The 6994-nt window shown below is 42.7% G+C and overlaps 1 long non-coding RNA gene across 1 annotated transcript; it reads right to left on the bottom strand.

Moving 5' to 3' along the window:
- Window positions 1-2197: 2197 nt before the first annotated feature.
- Window positions 2198-6970, bottom strand: LOC121820174 (uncharacterized). Its single transcript, XR_006060618.2, has 4 exons — window positions 6680-6970; window positions 6441-6560; window positions 6225-6274; window positions 2198-5933 (listed from the first exon to the last, which is right to left on the bottom strand). It is a non-coding gene; the product is annotated as an uncharacterized LOC121820174 (long non-coding RNA).
- Between the last annotated feature and the right edge of the window lie 24 nt (window positions 6971-6994).

Here is a 6994-nt window from a genome sequence, read left to right as displayed (position 1 = left end):
GAATATTTTGTAATAACCTTACATGGCGTATAAACTATAAAAATTTTGAATCACTATGCTGTACATAGTGTATTGGTGAATTCAGAAGTTATGTCATATTCAGAGGATCCCAGGAAAGGTGTCTCAGGATATCTCAGGAGATAAAGCTTCCTTTGAAAGGGAACTTGGGTTTTACTTTCTGTCCTCACTTGTCTCTCTGCATGAAAACTGGCTTTCTGTGCTTCTCCCACCAGATGGCAGGAGATGGCTGCCTCACCTTTCAGGCCCAGTGATAGTGGGCTCAGGTTCTGGAGCTAGACTATCCAGGTTTGAATACTGGCTCCAACACTAACCAGCTGTGTGACTTGGATCAAGAAACTTAACCTCTCTGTGCCTTGATTTCCTCATCTCTCAACTGTTGTTAATGTTATATACCTCAATAGGATTGTGCTTAGTTGCTCAATCCTGTCCGACTCTTTGCAACCCCATGGACTTTAGCCCACCAGGCTCCTCTGTCCATGGGGATTCTCTAAGCAAGAATACTAGAGTGGGCTGCCATGCCCTCCTCCAGGGGATCTTTCCAACCCAGGGATCGAACCTAGGTCTCCCGTATTGCAGGAAGATTCTTTACTGTCTGAGCTACCAGGGAAGCCTTGCCTTTAAAGGTGAGCACTATATAAGTTTTAACTATTATCTTTGATTCCTAGGCAAGAAAATCTGGTTGGGGGACTTCCCTGGCAGTCTAGTGGGTAAGACTCTGCCTTCCAATGCAGGGGTATGGGTTTGATCCCTGGTCAAGGAACTAAGGTCCTATATGCAGTAAGGTGTGCACAGAATTCAATGGAAATTTGCTGTATGGATCAGGAAACTCAAACAGGGGCTCTGTATCAACCTAGAGGGGTGGGATGGGGAAGGAGATGGGAGGGAGGTTCAAAAGGAAGGGGATATATGTATACCTATGGCTGATTCATGTTGAGTTTTGACAGAAAACAGCAAAACTCTGTAAAGCAATTTTCCTTCAATAAAAAATAAATTAATTAAGACAAACAAACAAAAAAAGAGGCGCTTGACTGTCCAAGTTTTATAAGTTGGGAAATTGATTACATGATTTACCCATGGTCACACACTCATTTTTCTACTAGGTAGTTGATATTTATCATAATGATTAATAGAATCTCCTTATACATATATATAAAAACATCTTATTGAGTTTGGGCCAGTGGTCCACTCCTAATGGCCCAATCATACTTTCAGTTCAGTTCAGTTCAGTTCAGTCGCTCAGTCATGTCCGACTCTTTGTGACCCCATGAATCTCAGCACACCAGGCCTCCCTGTCCATCACCATCTCCCGGAGTTCACTCAAACTCACGTCCATCGAGTCGGAGATGCCATCCAACCATCTCATCCTCTGTCGTCCCCTTCTCCTCCTGCCCTCAATCCCTCCCAGCATCAGAGTCTTTTCCAATGAGTCAACTCTTCCCATGAGGTGTCCAAGGTACTGGAGTTTCAGCTATAGCATCATTCCTTCCAAAGAGTACTATATACTGCTACTCCTTCAGGGCACATATCTCAGCTATAATTTAGCATTTGATTGAGGACACTAGACCTCAGGACCACTGCTTGTGCTGTTTTGTTCTCAGCACCTAACACAGCAGTCAGAATCTCTAGGTACACCATTTACATTGTATTTTCTGTGCAATATGGTAGCCTGGTGGTGGTCCAGTTTCAACAAATATGCTGAGTGAATGGTCCAACCCATTAGGGCAGAGGGTGTAGCTAGTGGCTGCAAAGGCCTGCCTTCATGAGTGGGGAGGCAGTTCTGAGCAAAAGGAGATAAGATCAACAGAAACTTCCAAATACACCTACTATTTGCTTCACGTGGCCAGGCACAGGGAATACAAAGTCAAACAAATGTCAGGCAGAGATTGTGGGTGGCATAATCCCCTACCATTTTGTCCTTTAGTTTGATATCCCTAAGTGCTCTTGAGTATCAACACAGCCACTGAGAGAAGCCCAGGCACAGAGGCTGAATCATGATTGTTTACCCTGGGTGTAATAATCACCTCCTCATTTCTGGGATCCAGTTGTGATCAATGACATGTAAGGAGAAATAAATTTAAGGCGCAGCTGAGAAGAGTTTGTTCCCGAATTAAAACACAATGGGAAGCGCTGTCCCTTTTTCCTGCTTAGATGTCAAGCCAAAAACAAAAGCCAGTAATGAGGTGGTACGGTAGCATAATAAAGAATCTAGGCCCGGATATTTTATTATGTAAGTTTTTACATGTTTAAACTGCTCTAGACAAGCATGCTCTTTCTTGCAGCCAAACACTTTCAAACTGATAAACACAGTCCCTTTACCTTCATAACTGAAAGTGAGCGAGAGAGACAAATCAGATAATCAGTAGCTTAAGATCAGAAACTCAGAAGGATGCCCACTACCATCACTCCTCTTCCACAGGGTACTGTAAGTGTTTAATCGCCTCGTAAGATAGGAAAAAAGACAACAGGATTGTGGCACTAAAAGCATGTACTATCTATAAAGGAAAAAAATACAAAATTAAAAACTTTTTCCCAGCAAAGAGTCTGTTAAGAGAACCAGTGGAGTAAAATATTCATAAACCACATATCTGACATGGGACTTAACATCTAGAATATGTAAAGAATTTTCAAAACTCAACAGTAAAAAATATTCCAATTAGGAATATGCAAAGACATGAAGAGATGTTTCACCAAAGAGGCAGGGGTGCCAAATAAACACATGAAAAGATGTGCAGACTTTCAGCTTCCAGTATTGACCAAAATGACCAATCCAAAGGGAAGGAGGCGAGGCATCTTTTTGTATACCTTTTAGAAGATGGAAGTCATTCCTTTGGCCACATCCATGAGAATCTACAAGGAAGGTGATGTTGTAGACATCAAGGGAATGAACCTTGTTCAAAAAGGGAATGCTCCGCAAAGGTTCTCAATGGCAAAACTGGTATTGTAAACAAACAGGTTAATGGCAAGATTCTTGCCAATAGAATTAATGTATGTATTGAACATATTATGCAACCCACGAGTTGAGATAGCTTCTTGAAATATGTGAAGGAAAATGATCAGAAAAAGAAGGAAGCCAAAGAAAAGGGTATTTAGGTTCCACTGAAGTTTCAGCCTTCTCCACCCAGAGAGGCATACTTTGTGGGAAGCAATGGAAAGGGACCTGAGCTGCTGGAACCCGTTTGCTATGAATTCAAAACTCAGGGTCTGTTTGCAAACGTAAGATGAATAAAGAAGATGTGGTACATAGATACAACAGAATATTACTCGGCCACAGAAAGGAATGAAACTGGGTCATTTGTAGAGATATGGTTAGACCTAGAGTCTGTCATTAGCAGAGTGAAGTAAGTCACAAAAACAGATATCGTATATTAACACATATATATGAAATCTAGAAAAATGGTTCACACAAACCTATTTGGAGAGCAGGAATAGAAACAGAGACATAGGAACAGACATGCGGACACAAGGTGGAGAAGGGGAGGGTGGGACAAGCTAGGAGAGTGGCACTGACATATATTTACTACCCCGCATAAAACAGATTGATAGTGGGAAGCTGCTGCATAACACAAGAAGCTCAGCTCGGTGCTCTGTGATGACCTAGAGGGGTGGGATGGAGAGGGGTGGGAGGGAGGCTCGAGAGGGAGGGGATATGTGTGTACACATAGCTGATTCACTTCGTTGTACAGCAGAAAGTAACACAATATTGTAAAGCAATTATATTCCAATATAAAAAACACATAGGTTTTTCAGGATGTATGTGACCAGCATAGGGATAGGAAATGTAACAAAACAGAGCACCTAAAACTGACCCATAGATATTTGGAAACCATTATAAGATAGCTCTGGCACTGTGAATGAGAGGAGAAATTGAATTTCAGATGGAATGCGAAAGGCAAAACTTTACAACTTTTAGAAGAAAATATGGGAGAATGTTTTTATATCCTTGGAGCCAAGAAGGATTTCTCAACACCCATAAATTAGGGCAAAAGACATGAGAAATTAACAAAAGAGAAAACAAGAATAGTTAGCAAACATTAAAGATGAACAATTATACGTATAATTGGAGAAATGCAAATCACAGTATTTGATTTACAAATTTGTATTTGAAACACAAATCACAGTAAGAAATCATTTCACACCTACAGGAAAAACAAGCACTGGCAGAGATGTAGAGTCAGGGGGCTTTCATACCTCACTGCATGAATTAAAATTGGTACAACTGAGTTAGAAAACCATTGGCATTACCTAGTATGTAAATTTGAACATACTCATACCTTAAGACCCAACAATTCCACTTCCAAATATGTATTTTAAAAACTCTTGCACACATACCTCAGAAGAAATATTTAGGAATGTTCATAGCAACACTGCGTGCAAAAGTAAAAACTGGGACAATGTCCAACACACTGTCTTGAAAGTAACCTGGGCAAATAAACTATGATATCTTCTCTCAATGAAATACCACATAACAGAGGAACTGAAGAGTTGAATCTCAGAAACAGAATGCTAAGTGAAAAAAAGCAAGCTGAACTGGAATGGTGAAGAATGATTCCACTTAGAAAAAAGTTCAAAAATAGGCCAAACTGAATAGTGTAGTATTTAGGGCTACATATATTTGCGGTAAGAGAATTATTAACACAGAATTATGGATGGCCGTTTCCTTTGGAAGACAAAGAGAGCATGATTGTAGAGGGAGCATTTATGAATTTTCTTGAGTGGGAAGCCTTAGCAAGGGCAGTTTCAGGAATGGAAGGCAGAATAGTGGTCTGAAGGACCAATTGCAGCTAGTGATACAAAAGAAAGCTAGTGTGGTCAGCTCGTTAAAGAAATGTTGCTGGTAATAGGAGCCAGTTAGTTGGTTAGATGGCAATGGCACCCCACTCCAGTACTCTTGCCTGGAAAATCCCATGGGTGGAGGAGCCTGGTAGGTTGCAGTCCATGGAGTCGCTAAGAATCGGACATGACTGAGTGACGTCACTTTCACTTTTCACTTTCATGCATTGGAGAAGGACATGGCAACCCACTCCAGTGTTCTTGCCTGGAGAATCCCTGGGACGGGGGAGCCTGGTGGGCTGCCATCTCTGGGGTTGCACAGAATCGGACACGACTGAAGCGACTTGGCAGCAGCAGCAGCAGCAGTTGGTTAGATGGCATCACTGACTCAACAGACTTGAACTACAGCAAACTCCAGGAGATAGTAGAGAACAGGGAAGCCTGGCGTGCAGCAGTCCATGAGGTTGCAAAGAGTAGTACACGACTTAGCAACTGAACAAGAACAATATTCTAACAGAGTAGTAAAAGCTATCATTGGTAGAGCCAAACTTTGCCTCATGAAGCAGAAGGAGAAGGTAGTGAGGTGGATGTGTGAGGTTGGCTGTGATGGAACTGGACAGAGCGGCAGAACAAAGTTGCAGGCTGCTAGCCTTCCTCACACACAGGGAGCTTTAGGATTCTCCTTTCATGAGATGCCCAAAGACCGTGTGTCGACCTGGAAACAAGAAAGCATGATCTCCAAACAGCTCACCCACTGTCTGCTTTGGCTCTCATGAGGCCCCTCTGCCAAGGATTCCCATTAATTAAGTGAACTCCGGGAGTTGGTGATGGACAGGGAGGCCTGGCGTGCTGCGATTCATGGGGTCACAAAGATTTGGATCCGACTGAGTGACTGAACTGAACTGAAGGTCTGGGAAGAACTGCAGACCAGTCAGCTCCCAGGAGCATTCGAATGTCTTACAGACTGGCTTCTGTTCCTTTCAGCAGGATTAATGTGCGATTGCTCTGACTGCCCAGGAATGCAACTTCAAACTCCATCTCATCTCCACTCTGTGGTGATCTCATAAAAGCCTCCTGGAGGAATGGAGCACTCTGTATCTCTGGATGTTTATTCAATGGACTAGCTTGGAAAAGCCTTTAATCTGGAAAAGTGTAAGAAAGAAACAATCACACTAAAAGGTAATGGGTACTTTGACCTTGGGGGATCACCTAGCCCTCACTGGTGACCTACCTGGAGAGAAATTCAGAGCTGACTGGCAAGGAAAAGAATTGTATTCTTCTATTAGCTCGTAATGGGGAATGACAGGGATGGGGACAAATCTGAAGGAGGCCAAAGGACACTCAGAAGAGATTTCACATCCTGCCGAGTAATATTCTAGTTATGACTTTGGGATTGGGGAAGTTCGGAAGTTGGAAGAAAATCAGACACTTACTCTTCCCTGGTGTGCACAGTACTTTTTAGATTCATTCTGATTGATGTTCCCTGAAGGAGAGAAGGAGACACATATCTTAAGAAAACGTAGGAGATCACCACGTTTCTTTTTCCCAGGTCTATTTCAGAGGGAATACGAAAAAAATCCGGTTAAAATTAAGCTCGGGTAAGCCGGAATCTCTCCCTCTCCATCTCCCTGTGTTCAGAGAGTAGATACCTGTCACGCTTCTTCAAAAGGTTGAATGAGATCCTTCCTACTCATTCGTAGATTCATTCAACAAAAATTTATTGAGCGCTCGGTGTGTTCAGGGAACTCTTCTAGACACGGAAGAAGTAACTGAAAAATAGACAAAAACAGACCGAGTTAATAGTGTGTAAAGCATGGTTTGAATATAGGAGGCTGGACCATTCAGTGCTTCCTATTTCATTAAAAGATGCTTCCGACAAGCTACTAACCGACAAGTTGTTTGGAATAAAGGCTTCCTTTCTTCTCTTCAGCTTTCTAATGAATCTGGATCTTTCATCATTGTTGTCTCGCTTCCGTTGAGACATCTCAGCTAAGTGAACTACGAATACATTGAAATACACACTTGGCCACAGGTTGAAGGATAGTTTCTCCTCCCGAATCCCCTCTCCCTCCTAACAAACCTGGCAACCTAGGCTCGGAAAACCTCATCCAATTGCATGTTCTGGCTCCTCTCCCTCTTGATAAGGAGGCCTCTCGGCAGGCGCCGAAGGCGCGGCGGCGGGGCAGGGAGCTGGCTGCAGAGC

This window comes from Ovis aries, chromosome 8 (assembly GCF_016772045.2).
Source record: "Ovis aries strain OAR_USU_Benz2616 breed Rambouillet chromosome 8, ARS-UI_Ramb_v3.0, whole genome shotgun sequence".
Classification (NCBI taxonomy): domain Eukaryota; kingdom Metazoa; phylum Chordata; class Mammalia; order Artiodactyla; family Bovidae; genus Ovis; species Ovis aries.
Note: the sequence above shows the minus strand (reverse complement) of the source record. Positions and strands in the feature narration are given on the sequence as shown.